The 13566-nt window shown below is 36.7% G+C and overlaps 1 protein-coding gene and 1 pseudogene across 6 annotated transcripts in view; one reads left to right on the forward strand and one right to left on the reverse strand.

Moving 5' to 3' along the window:
* The window catches only part of ROBO1 (roundabout guidance receptor 1), a 1119036-nt gene that overhangs the window by 672508 nt on the left and 432962 nt on the right, over positions 1–13566 (reverse strand). The window lies entirely within an intron of this gene.
* Positions 4647–13566, forward strand: part of LOC116633606 — a 40418-nt pseudogene continuing 31498 nt past the window's right edge.

Consider the following 13566-nt stretch of genomic DNA (forward strand, 5'->3'; position numbering starts at 1 on the left):
AGGCTTACAAAGACTCCTGCTTATAGTAGCAAACTGAGATTTTACCATTTTTTTCTTGGTTACATATCTGTATTCTTTTCATGACCCCAGTACCCTAAGTTGAGGAAAGTTTTAAATTTAAGACATAAAAGGAAATATATGTAATGGGGCGGGGGGAAGGAGAGGTAATGTACTGTTTCATTTTCTAAAAAAAAAAGGGTGGTATTTTTAATCTTGTTCGAGATCCTAATAGCATGCTTCCAAAAATATAAAAGTAGATATGTGGTACAGTTTTCTTAAAATTTTAGGTGTTTTAAATATTACAATACCCTGGACTACAAAGTATAAACAATGCATCCTTAAAAATTAAAAAAAAAATAACTTTAAATATTTACTGTGTCATAACAATAACAGGGGTTCACACAAATTCTTTCATTGAATGAATTAATTATGAAATACTTTTGAAGACTATTATGTGTCAGACAGTTTTCTAGGTATTGGAGACATGACGGATATCACAAAATAAAGTACTGCCCCTCACAGGACTTGTGTTCTATAGACAATATGCAATAGGATTTTGAAGGCTGTCAGCTCCGTGCAAAATTGTGCATATGATTATCCTTATAAAATTTAAGCTCCATTATTTAAGTTGCTTATATCTGCTACCACATAGATATTTGGGATTTCGAAGCTGAGAACTGAAATTCTCTATGTAAAAACTATTACAAGAATTAAGGTAGAAAAAGATGTCTATTAAGCTACACTTAAGGATTGCTCTCCATTCAAATATGTGACTACGTGTTAAATTCTAGCCTCCAAAACAGGAATGTTTAGAAGCTTTCACTTTGCCACTTGCAAATGCAAAATAAGTAATGCCCATTTTCATCCTTCTGTTACAGGTCAATTTGTAATGTTAACTGCAGTGAGAACAGAATAGATACAACCTTTCTTTTATTTTATTTTTTCCTTTTTTCTCCTTTTCAGTTCAGAAGTGACTAAAAATTGTTAAATATTGCTAATATATTTTGCTAGACGGGTATTTATTTTGGATTTTATCCACAGTTTTTCCTATGAGTTTAGATTCTCTTCTAAATAGGAAATGATCGGTAGTAAAAATAGCTAATAAATACTGAACACTTACTCTGTACCAGACAGTGTTCCAAGTATCTTATACATACTATCTTTTGTGCTCCAACTGAATTTCTATTTTTGTGTGTGATAGCACCAGTCTTTTACTTAGAGATTATTTTGTTTATATGTGCAACTGGACACCATAATTTGTATACACTTCTGTCATGCAGTGGGTACTCAAGACGCATGGGTTCCTTTTCTCTTCACTCCTTTATTCAAAGTTGCAGACTGCAATTCAGCAAGAACTACAAGAGAATGAGGTCTGAGGTTTCCTCCTTTGAAAGCAAAACACTGTTATTAGAGCCTAGAATGGTATGAACCCCATGGTAAGCAAGTTTGGAGACAAGGAAAATTCTATTTCAGCTAAAACTGTAATTTTGTTTCCTCAAGTAGTACTGCTTCCTGTTTGTTATGCGGATCAAAGCAGAGAAAGAAGGGCTGGGTATTTGGGGATGCTCTCCTTAATAGGCAAGTGTCATGTGAATAAGTAAATGCAAACCCACAGGTGGGCATAGTCTGGTATATTGTTAGTCATTCTGATTAGCTTAGGTTGGTGGTTTCAAACTTCAGGAGACATCAGAATCATCTGATTTTTGAATCCAACCTCCAGAGTTTCAGATTCAGTATGATGGGTTTGGGGTCCAAGTATTTGCATTATTAAAAAGTTCCAAGATGCTACTAATGTTGCTGGTCCAGGAACAACAATCTGAGAACCATGGATTTAGATAATGTGCATAAATTTGGATTAATTGCTGTTGGGGCTGTGGTTTACTTGAACAAAATATGCTATCAATCTAACTTAACCCAGGTACTCTGGCGGTTCTACATAGGTCACATGAATACAAAGTATTTAATGAGGGGCTGGGGAAAAGCAAATAACATGGACACTGTCCTCTCCATGAAAAATCCCTCAGATTAAAGAAGGCCAGAAATCTCTTTTTGAGAATTAGATGGGGAATAAACATAAACCCAAATTGTAAACTAACAAGTACGAAGTGGCACATTAAAATTCCATGAATATGCTGAGCTCTATGGAAGTAAACGTGAGAGACAATGAACCCACTCTGGGAGATCCAGGAATATGTCAAGAATGACAGGATGCTGGAAATGAATCTTGGGAATTGTCGGATAAGAAGGTATCACATAGACTAGAAAAAAGGCCGTATACCAAAACACCGTTGCTGACAAATGCCCACATTTGCTGGTAAAGAAAATTAGGTCCGAGATTATAAATGGGATCATCAAAAAAGCCATTCCCATCACTAGAAAATACAGCTCAAAATGTATTCCCTATTCACTGACAGCGGGATAGTAATAATGACCACTTAGCCCTATATTGGTCCATTTGCCTGTCAGATTTTCCCCAGCGCTGTGTGTCTTTTTAATCACATCTCTGCAGATGGGCGTTGACATATAGGTACTCAAGCAATCTCTCACGAATAAAGAAATGGGAGAAAGGATATTAAAAATATACTATTTAAGATAATTCTTGATTTATAACAATTCCCAAAGCAAAAACAAAACAAGCAAAAGTACTTATGTATGCTTTTCAATTGGCATCAATTTCTTTTTATTTTAAATGTACCCAAACTGGGGTAAATGAGATGAGGAGGAAAAAATTTGGTTACTCTGCTTTAGGGTGTCCTTCAATTATAATTTTAGACGTCTGTGTCTGTCAGATTTCTAATGTCCTACCTATATGTCTGCATGCTTTAAATTCTAGTGATTTTAAAGTTGGTCTAGCTTGTCATTTTTTGAGGTGGTATTTCCGTACTAATTTCCAATTAAAATGATGAATTAAACATATCATTAGTTTATTAAGCATTCATTTCCACAGAAAGCTATCTATGCATGCATCTGTCCATGCATGTATTTACTAATTATATCATCAATTCTAAAGTCAAAGCACAAATGAGACTGTTAAATACCATTTGTAAAGAGTGGCACCTTATGATATATAAGGTTAAGATTATCCTACTGTCAATCAATATAGAACTGACCATCATTTGTGTGAGTTTATAAACTGCCATATATTTTGATATAGAAATAGAAATCCCTTCTTAATAACTGTTTTTAGGATAAACTTGTAGGAAATTCAAGCTCTTCTTCCATTAAGAAAGCCCAGATGTAACTGCAACAGCCAGCCAGGGTTACAGGGAGAGGTAGTTCAAGTTCCAAATTATGCATTTTTCTTAACCGAGTAGTACAGATGTGCGCCCCCACAGTAGTGTTAATCTGTTTATTGCTTTGGTAAATCCTCAAGCATTTGCCCAACCACCATAATTCTTCTGAGAATGCAAGTTCCTACAAAAACTGCACAAGTGTGAAAAGTCCAGCACTAGAAAATAAATTATTATTTTTTAACTACGAAATTGGAACAGATGCTACCTAAATAATCAAACCAATAAAAAAAAACCCACAAAGGGTATCTAAATGGAAAAAACTGACTACAACCAGCCTTGTCCTCTACTTAGGCTGGCCTCACACTGGCGATCAAGCTTTAGGTAAAAGAACAATTTTGACATTTCCCCACTCTGGTAATGCCTGTCCTGCAACTTCACAGAAATTAATGTGGAGACTTTTTGAAATGGGAACGATTCAACAGTTCAGTTCACTGAATAGTTATTTAGCAGCCACTCTCTGCTGGGCACTGAAAAGTCAACAACAAATCAGAGAGAACATTCCTAGTCTAATAGAGATAGATAGAAAACTCTTATAGATTGGAATGACCACCCCCTACCACCACCACCCAAATCCTCAATATATAAAGAAAATGTCTGCAGAAAGTGATTAACACTCTAAGATCTAAAAATCCTAGAATGTGTGAGTGGGCAAGGGTGGGGGGGGAAGAATAGCTCTTTTATTTTATTTTATTTTTAAAAAGATTTTACTTATTTATTTGAGAGTGTACGTGCATACACAAGCAAGGAGAGGGGCAGAGGGAGAGGGGGAAGCAGGCTCCCCACTGAGCAGGGAGCCCGATGCGGGGCTTGATCTCAGGACCTGGTATCATGACCTGAGCTGAAGGCAGACGCCTAACCGACTGAGCCACCCAGGCATTCCTCAAGAATAGCTATTTTAGATGCTGGAGGGCAAAGGAGCCTCCCTCAGTGGTGACACTAAATTCGAAACCTGAATGATGAGAGTTCCAGGGGAGGAATTCCCCTGCTGGGGAACAAATGCAGAAGCCCCAAGGTAAGTTCTGCCTGTTGGAAAGAGAGGTGGCCACAGAGCCAGGGTGTAGTGAATACAAGAGAGAACAGAGAACAGTCCCAGGTAAAACCAGAATGGAAGTCAGGATCATGTTGTATGCAGCGCCTTGTAGCCCAAGTTAAAATCTGTAAATTTCCATTTTTGTTCAATGGGAAATTCCAGAGGGTCTGAAGCAATGAGTTAGGTATTCTGATTTTGAAAAGATGACGCTTGGCTTCCATGTAGAAAATGGCTCTCAGGGAGACAAGAGTAAGGAGGGAGTGGGGAGATCAGGCAGGAAAGTAGGGAGATCAGGCAGGAAAATATCAGGGACTTTAGAGTTGATGGTGGTGTGGGTACGTGTGGTAGCAGTGGACAGAGTAAAAAGTGGACAGAGAACTGTTGACACCACTGTTCCTGATTACTCCTCAGATCACTTTTGTGAATCAAATGAGAACGTCTGTGTAGATTCCAGAAATTCTACACACTTAATAATTATTACTTTGATTTGTTCAAAGGTAATTTGTAATTGAATGTACAAAGCTGGGCATTACAATATTTTAATGTTTCCCTCAGCCTATGGGCCCCCTATATTTGAATTCTTAGAATGCTGCTTGAATAGCCAGGTTCGGTAAGTCCAATAGAATGCCTCAAATAATCTCAGGCAGCATCCCCACACATTATTTTATTTCATCTTCCACCCTTCAAAAAAAGATGAGCGTCACATAGTACTTTGGAAAAATTACAATGAACCACATTAATGAATCATGATAATATATAAAACCATTTCTAATAAGGTAAAACAATACCCTCTCACTTTCAAACAGTATTTTCTTGTCTAAAAAATTATTATTACTATTGCCATAATGAAAGGGAATGTGAAGGCATCTCACATGTTTGAAAGTTTGAGAAAAAATAATTTAAGAAATAACTGTGAGAGGAACCCAAAGAGGAAACTCATTCTGAAGTGTCAGGTACGTTGAGTGCTCCCCCTATAGAGGACTGCGGGTCATTTTTCTTCATGGAGAACAAAGATTATTTATTTGAAGTTCTTTAAAACTAAAAGTAAATTTTATTTATCCTTTTTGGATTATTGCATGATTTTGTGATACAAGGAAATCATACGAGATTATGCCTCCTAAGGACAAATCCAACAAAATGATTCCAATATGTGAGTAGTATGGTTTAAGGGTGAAGAGTGTTGAGTTTGGGGTCGAAATTCTTTGCTTCAAGTCCCAGCTCTGCCATTTACTATCTGTGTGATTATTAGCAAGTCATTTACCTCTCTGAGCCTCCTATTCTTCCTCAGTAAAGAGAGTCATTATGTTGCTCAAACAAGTTCATTTATGTACAATACTTAATACATGATTAGCATTAAGAAGCTAGAAACAGGGGAGTCTGGGTGGCTCAGTTGGCTGAGCATCCGACTCTTGATTTCTGCTCAGGTCATGATCTCAGGGTCATGGGATCCAGACCCGCAGGGGCTCCATGCTCAGCTCAGAGTCGGCTGCAGATTCTTTCTCTCTTCCGCTGGCCCTCCCCACCCATATAAATAAATAAATAATCTTTAAAAAAAAAGAAGCTAGAAACATTATTTACATTACATATAAAGGATAGACAAAGAAATGCAGCAAGTAGGAATTTTTAAGAAAGACAATCTTGTCACCATGAAAAGTATTTGAGGGCTACTTTGCAGCCCTTCCTTCAGAAATACTTACATTTGCTTTCTTTGAAAAATTGTCACTTATTTCATTCTAAGAGAAATACTATAAATAGGCTCAAATAAAATAGAAGTGACCAACATGGTCATTGTTAAATGTAAAATATATATAAATATAAAATATATAAACATGAAAATTAATTTCAGCAATCAAATATTTTCTCAGAAAAATATACACTTAAATATAAATTTCTTTCTGTTAAAAAAATACCTTTAATATGGCATACCTATTGGAGAAAACATACCAAGCATTCATTACGAAATAGCTGATGTACTTGCACTGTCTGATTTCATTTTAAACTCAGAGAGATCTCCTGAGTTCCTCAGCTTTGTCATCATCCTCAAATCATACAAACATGTAACCATTGCCATTAATCAATATTTTATAACTAAAGATGGATTTCTCAAAATAAATTTTAAAAACATGGCTGGAGAACAGGAAAATACGTAATGTCCTCTATCCTGTGGAAATAAATCACCATTTGCTAATTTTTTTGTGTGGAAAGCAATAAATTTCACAGTGAAAAGGTAAAGAAGAAAGCAGAGTCCCCACGATCCTTTCTCTAGTCCTCACCAATCCTTAGCTAAGGGCTCATTCTTTGGGAATGATTCATATGACAGCCAAAAACCAACAGACAAAATCTGCTTCTTTTCAATTCCTGCCAGGAACACACCAATGAAAATAACACAACCCAGCATGAAACTGAGTATCATGGATCTGCTCATATTTTCATTTGCATTGGTAGGCTAGAATGATGTAAATTTTCCATATAATAAATCCATCTAAATAAATGTAGACCTAATGAGAAAGCCAAGGTTTATTGTTCTGTTAGATCATTTGCACAATTAAGAGCATTTACAGAACACAGTTAATCCAAATTGTGCAAAACATATAAAATATGGTATGTTGGTTAAATGTGTTGTCTTATTTTGCATCAAAAACTGGTGGATTAATTAGCACAATCTCCCTTTTATAAAGTGAAAGCTACATTATAAATGATTTGAGATCAAAGGAGTTAGACCTGGCACAAGGCTTTACTTCAAGTGCAAACGTCTCATGAAAGTAGCATCACCTGTATGAATATGCATAGGCTCCTTCTGTGATATGCCCCAATTTATATCATCATCTTTTGAAAAATGATACTTTAAAAGGGCATTTGGCAGCTCTAGTAAGATAATTCATAGGAAAACAATCTTATTTTGCCTACTTGTCAATCTTAAATGCAGGAACAATTTAAGTTTAAAGTGAAAGACATTTTAAATCTGTTTACCATGATTTGCTCAAAGATACTGGCAGGGTTTTTGAGTCAGAGTAAAACCGAGGAGTTACATTGAGCCAGAATTTTAAAGTAAAACATTTGAAAATCATAATAACATTATATGTACATAAATTCAGTGTCTAAATAAGAGTTTTATAACCCATGATCTTAAAAATATGCAGGGTTAGTAGTAGTAGTAGTATTTTTTTTTTTTTTTTTTAGGGATAGAAAGGGCCATTAAAGAAACCCAGTACAACTTTACTTCTTTCATGAGAATCTCCTCTTTAACAGGTTGTTTACAGGTTCTAGGAAAAACTCATTCTATCAAGGATTGACAATTCCATAGTTATACTATTCCAACATTACAAATCCTTTGCATTTTGTCTAAAGCTGTTTCCTTTTGGTTCCAGTTCTCTCTTCAGGGTAATAAAAAAATCTGTCTATATGCTCTCTTTCACGTGGAAATCTTGAAAAATTTTTAGCATCATCCCCTCTACACTAAAGCTTTACTTTTCTAGGTCAAACATCCTCAGGTCCCTTAACCCTTTCTCAAGTTATTAAGTAACAGAAAACTCACTCTCCTGTTTGTGCTCAGGTTCTCAATATTCCTCTCATTATGAGTGGTGGAACAAGCCAAAAGTGGAATTGTGGTTTATCATCTCCCTTAACCAGTAGAAGTTAGAAGACCAAATTTAAAATAAATACAATTGATAGAGCTTTGAAAATTGTAAAGCATTATAGAAGTGTGGAGTACATGTGGTATTATTTTTCAGTATTTTCTTTAAGATTAATTCAGTCCTTTTTATTATGTCTGGCTGAGTATCTACTTTTTACTCATGAGCTATTGTCACATGAAATATAATAGTACTAATTATTATTTAGTATCTAGTAAGTCCCAAGCACTATATTGGCGCTTGATCTCTAACACTTTAATTGATACAACTTTGTGGAAGTAGTAGAATTAACTCTATTTTATATATCAGAGAATTCCCATCCTGTACTCATGCAAGATTATATATGCATATTCTTATTAAATTTCCCTTGGTAGTTTCAGATTACTGTTATCTGGACCAGTGGATTTTATTTATTTATTTTTAAACGTTTTTTAATTTAAATTCCAGTTAGTTGACATGCAGTGTAATATTAGTTTCAGGTGTACAATACAGTGGTTCAACACTTCCCTACATCACCCAATGCTCATCACAGGTGCCCTCCTTAATCCCCATCCCTCCACCCCCCTACCCTCTGGTAACCATCAGTTTGTTCTCTATAGTTAAGAGTCTGTTTCTTGATTTGCCTCTCTCTCTCTCTCTCTTTTTTTCCTCTTTGCTCATTTGTTTTGGACCAGTGGATTTTAAATGTTTTTTTATTGCAACTCCTTATTTGTTAAAAATAATTGAGCAAACTTTCAATAAATGTGCATATTTTTGTTTATAAATTAAATTTATAGGTACTAACATATTAACATGTGCATTAGTAAAATTAGCAATTTAAAAGGATGATCTAAATTTAAATGGAAATTTAAAATTTTCTCAGGAGATATCCTGTTTGTCTACAGATTAAAACATCCCTACCTTTGTTCTACACCAGGGGTTGGCAAACTAAGGTCCAAGGGCCGAATCTGGCCCACAGCTTATTATCGTACAGTCCATGAATTCATAATAGTTTTTGAATTGTCAAGTGGTTGAGATAACTCAAAAGAAGAATACTATTTTGTAATACATGAACACTATATGAAATTCGAATTTTATTCTTTTACTTTTTTTTAATAGAACCAGCTCTTGCTATTGTAAAGATTATTTATTTATTTGTTTGTTTGTTTGTCAGACAGAGCACAAGCAGTGGGAGTGGCAGGCAGAGGGAGAAGCAGGGAGCCTGATGCAGGACTCCATCCCAGGACCCTGGCATCATGACCTGAGTTGAAGATGGACACTTAACCGAGTGAGCCACCCAGGCGTCCCTTGAATTTTATTTTTTATAAAGTTTTATTAGAACACAGCCCTACTCATTTTTGTGTGAGTGCCTTGTCTATGGCTGCTTTCAAGCTGCAACTACAGAAATGAAGGTTTGTGACAAAGACTGTATGGTCCACAAGCTTAAAACATTTACTATCTGGCATTTAAAAGAAAAAACTTGTGACCCCTGCTGTAGACCAGAGAAATAAGTATCGGAAGTATGGCGACAGTCATTGGAAATACAACCTTGTGTAGTCAGGGCACTGGCCTCAGAGTTCGAGCCTTAGGTTATACTCCTACTTCTCGCTCTTACTAGCTACATGCCCCTTGGAAATGATCTTCAGTTTCTAGTCCTTTGATTCTGCATTTGTAAAATAATGACATTGCATTGAATGAGCCCTTTATGCTCCAAAGTTCTTCAGGTTTATAACTCCTGCAATGTGCCATGAATATACAAATACGTCTGAAGTGCAAGCATCACAATAAGAACCAGACTTGTATGGTTCAAAGAATCTTTCTAGACTTGATGGAATAACTAACTATAGTAATAATAAAAATAAATCAGCACTGATAAAACAGTTGGCATCATTTAGTGTAGGGCTAAGAAGTGCATTTTCAAATTGTTATGCTTGAAAGAATAGAACTGCAATTTAGGAAAACGAACACTTCAGCATAAATAAATCATGACCTCCAAGACCATAAAAATGTAAATCCAAATTTAATGAGGAATTAAATACCCTAGGATTTACCATTAAGTCAACAATTTGATCTTGATATTATAAAGTTTATTTCACCTTTTAGAGAGTCCTACAAGTTTCCCTCCCAAAAGCTCTCTAGTTTACTATCTGCTTCACCTATTCAGTTTTGTTTTTACTCTGAAAAATAATTAAGACTAAAATAGTTGTATAAGCATGTCAGTTTGAAACATATTTTTAAAAGCAAGCCATTTAAAAAGAGATCTGTATTTTTCTTTTAATAAATAGGAATAAATTCCTTGTCGTCTTTGTAAGTAGGTTGCTAATTTCAACTTTTTGAATTATTTCTCTTGATTATTTTATTAACAGTGGCAATGAATATTATAGGCCTTCTAGTAGAAAACACGTAACAGTGATTAAGAAATTTTTTCACCCGGAGCAGTTACAGCTTGTAAAAGTATTACAGGAAAAGTATGCCAAATAACAGAGGTAGATTTTCCAGATGCCTAGGAAATCCCCCCTCTGTGTGAAAAGCATTTGGAATCTAAATAAATTCCTTGAGGACAATAGGCTACCAGTTTTTCTCCTGCCTTAGAGTCATTGTCTGACTAAAGTTTGTTGGTGATAATGAAGGAGCGCGACATTCTCAGACATTGAGATTGTGACTATTTGTGTAGTGACCTAATTTCAGAAGAAAAAAAATTAGCATGCAGGTTCTAACAAGTACTGACATATTTAAGAACACACGGAGGCAGATATTACTGCCAGGCGTGTTCCAGAAAATCTAAGATGTGCAATTGCAACATCTTTAGGAAGTATAAAAAAAATGAATCTTAAAAATAAGCATACCGATGCACAAATGAGTTTATATCACCAGCAAATATTCTAGGGCTTCCTGTTGAACAATTCATTGCTTGCTATCAAAAACCAAAATACTGAGACTGAGAGAGTTGACACAAGTTCCAACTTCTAGAGTGAAAGCTAGTCTACTAGAATACTAACACACAACTCAAGGGTGCATCTTTACTTTTTTACCACTGCTGTGTCCCTCAAGATATGCCTCTAAAAGCATGACTGGCTCGCTGCAGGCATGCTGTGTTACAGGATTTCTTTTCCTTTAGTGCCCATGGTTCTTGGTCACACCGCTTCGAAGAATGAAGAGGTTGACCAGATGAAGAGTGGTGGGCAGCAAAGCAAAGTTTATTGAGAGTAAGGCAAAGTTTATTCAGCAATGGTACAAAGCTCCCAAACAGAGAAGAGACCCGAGAGGGTTGCTGATTTGGTGTTTAAATCCAGAGGGTTTTATGGGCTCTTTGGTGTGGTCTGTTTTGATCTGATTAACCCTCCACACGCCTGTCACCCAATCAGGATTTTGTCCACGTGCTCATCTACCTATCAGATAGTCGTTCACGTGGGAAAGGGTGGAGGGTTCCACCCAAGGTGGTGTTTCCAAGCCTCGGGGATCAAGAGGGCGGAGGCCACCACTGCCCTAAGGCATGCTGGCCAGCCACAGGCCCCTAGATCAAGCCGCATTTAAATATCCCACTGGCTGTTGGGCTGGCCCGTGGGCCTGGGTTAGGACGCCCAAGGCCATTCCCTTCCTTTCTATCACATACAAGTTGTACGTCCTCCCAGTAGGAAGACTTACACCTGGGCCATTGAGCAAAGCCTAGAATAACAGGATGGGCTCTTTTTACTTAGAATGGGGGCCCCTTGTCCCTGCCTGCCTTTCTTCCAACTATCCTTCATTATCAGTAAAAAATTACTGAATAAACACGGGGTGCAGTAGGGACTGCTGCAACATTAGACTCAACTAGCCTCAAAAATTGACATGTCAGTGTTTTGAAAAAGACCACATTTGCCAGATTGCCTTAAGTGATCTTTCCTGGTAACAAAGGTCCTGTTTGAATTAAGTAATTAATTCCTAAATAATTTTTGAGTATCAATTATTTGAGAAGTGTTCTTCCAGGCCCTGCAGATAAGGCAGTGAACCAGATATACTCTTTGACCTCATGGATCTTATATTCTAGTGGGGGAAGTCAGGAGATAAATAAAGAATAAAATATCACCCTAATATAAATTGTCCACATAGGTTAACAACAATGTGTCAATCAGGTTAATCAGTTGTAACCAATGTACCTTCTGGTGTGAGGATATTAACAGCGGGACAGGCTGTGTATATGGGGGAGGGGGGGTAACATAGAAACTCTCTGTATTTTCCATTCAATTTTGCTGTGAAGGTAAAACTTTTAAAAATAAAATCTATTAAAAACATATTGTTACGTTAGACAGTGATAAGTACACTCGAGAAAAAAAGAACGGAATAAGGAGAATAGGATGTATTGGGGTGATATTTAAAAGCTATATTATGATTGCAAAAATTAGCCTGAGAGTTTTTATATAGTTTCCTTTTATTTTTTTTTAAGGGCTTATTTATTTATTTGAGAGAGAGAGAGCTGGGGTGGGAGGAGCAGAGGGAGAGAGAGAATACTTAAGCAGACTCCCTACTGAGCACGGAGCCCAACACAGGGCTCCATCCCAGGACCCTGAGATTATGACCTGATCCCAAATCAAGAGTCAGCTGCTTAAGCAACTGAGCCACCCAGGCTCCTCTCCTTTCTTTTTGATTATTTTTGTTTTCTTGCCATTTTTCCCTGCCCTATGAAATGTCTTTGATTGGAAGCACACACATTAGCCAAGTTCATAGCATAAATCCTTATTAATTATCAAGCTTTAAATGACTGCCTCTCACACAGTCCTCAAATCCACAAGGTCCCATATGATCTGCATCCCACTCATCCCCCACTCCAGCCTCACATTATCCCCTCTCCTTCCAACATCCTGCCAACTCCATCCACCCACACCATCCTCAGGGCTGCTTTACCAACACACCAAACACCTGCACATCTCAGACGTTTGCCCTTGTGGTTTCCCATACCTGGCATGTTTTGGTCTTGTTTAAACACAGAATCTGGAAATAGCTGCCTGGGTTTAACCTTGCTAATAGCCTACAACCTTGGACAAATAGCAGTCCTCTCTGTGCCTCAGTTTCCTCATCTGTAAAATGGAGTTATTACCTAGCTCACAAGCTGACTGTGAGAATTAGATGTGTTCATGCATGCAAAGCATTATATAGTGCCTGGTACATGATAAAATAAGTGTTTCCAGACTGGCACACAACTCTCCTTCTTTTGTCTTCTTTTTTACACAGAGAGGCCAAATGTGACCTTCTCATTTAATATTCCAGCCTCCCCACCACTACCTATCCCCATTTATATCTTTTATAGTGTTTCATAAGACCTGCTCTCATCTAACATATTATCTGTTTTTTCTTTAGTGTAACTGTTCTCTACAACGAAAATATTAGATCCATGATGGTAGGACTTCTGCCTGGGTGACTGTTATGTCCCAGTGTCCTGGCCAATAGTTGGTGCTCAATAAGTCTATGTTTAATAATGGAACAAATGTATACATGAATGAGCACACTCAGCAGAGAGGACCTGAAGATGTTTACACATACCCAAAAATATACTGGAAAACACTAGTAGGTTAAAAGGTTTGTGGCATCCAAATAATCCCTACAACTTTGAAACAAATCTTTAATTCACTTATTTTCTGCTACATAAGGAAAAAAA

The sequence above is a fragment of the Phoca vitulina genome, unplaced genomic scaffold, assembly GCF_004348235.1.
Source record: "Phoca vitulina isolate PV1807 unplaced genomic scaffold, GSC_HSeal_1.0 scaffold8, whole genome shotgun sequence".
Classification (NCBI taxonomy): Eukaryota; Metazoa; Chordata; class Mammalia; order Carnivora; family Phocidae; genus Phoca; species Phoca vitulina.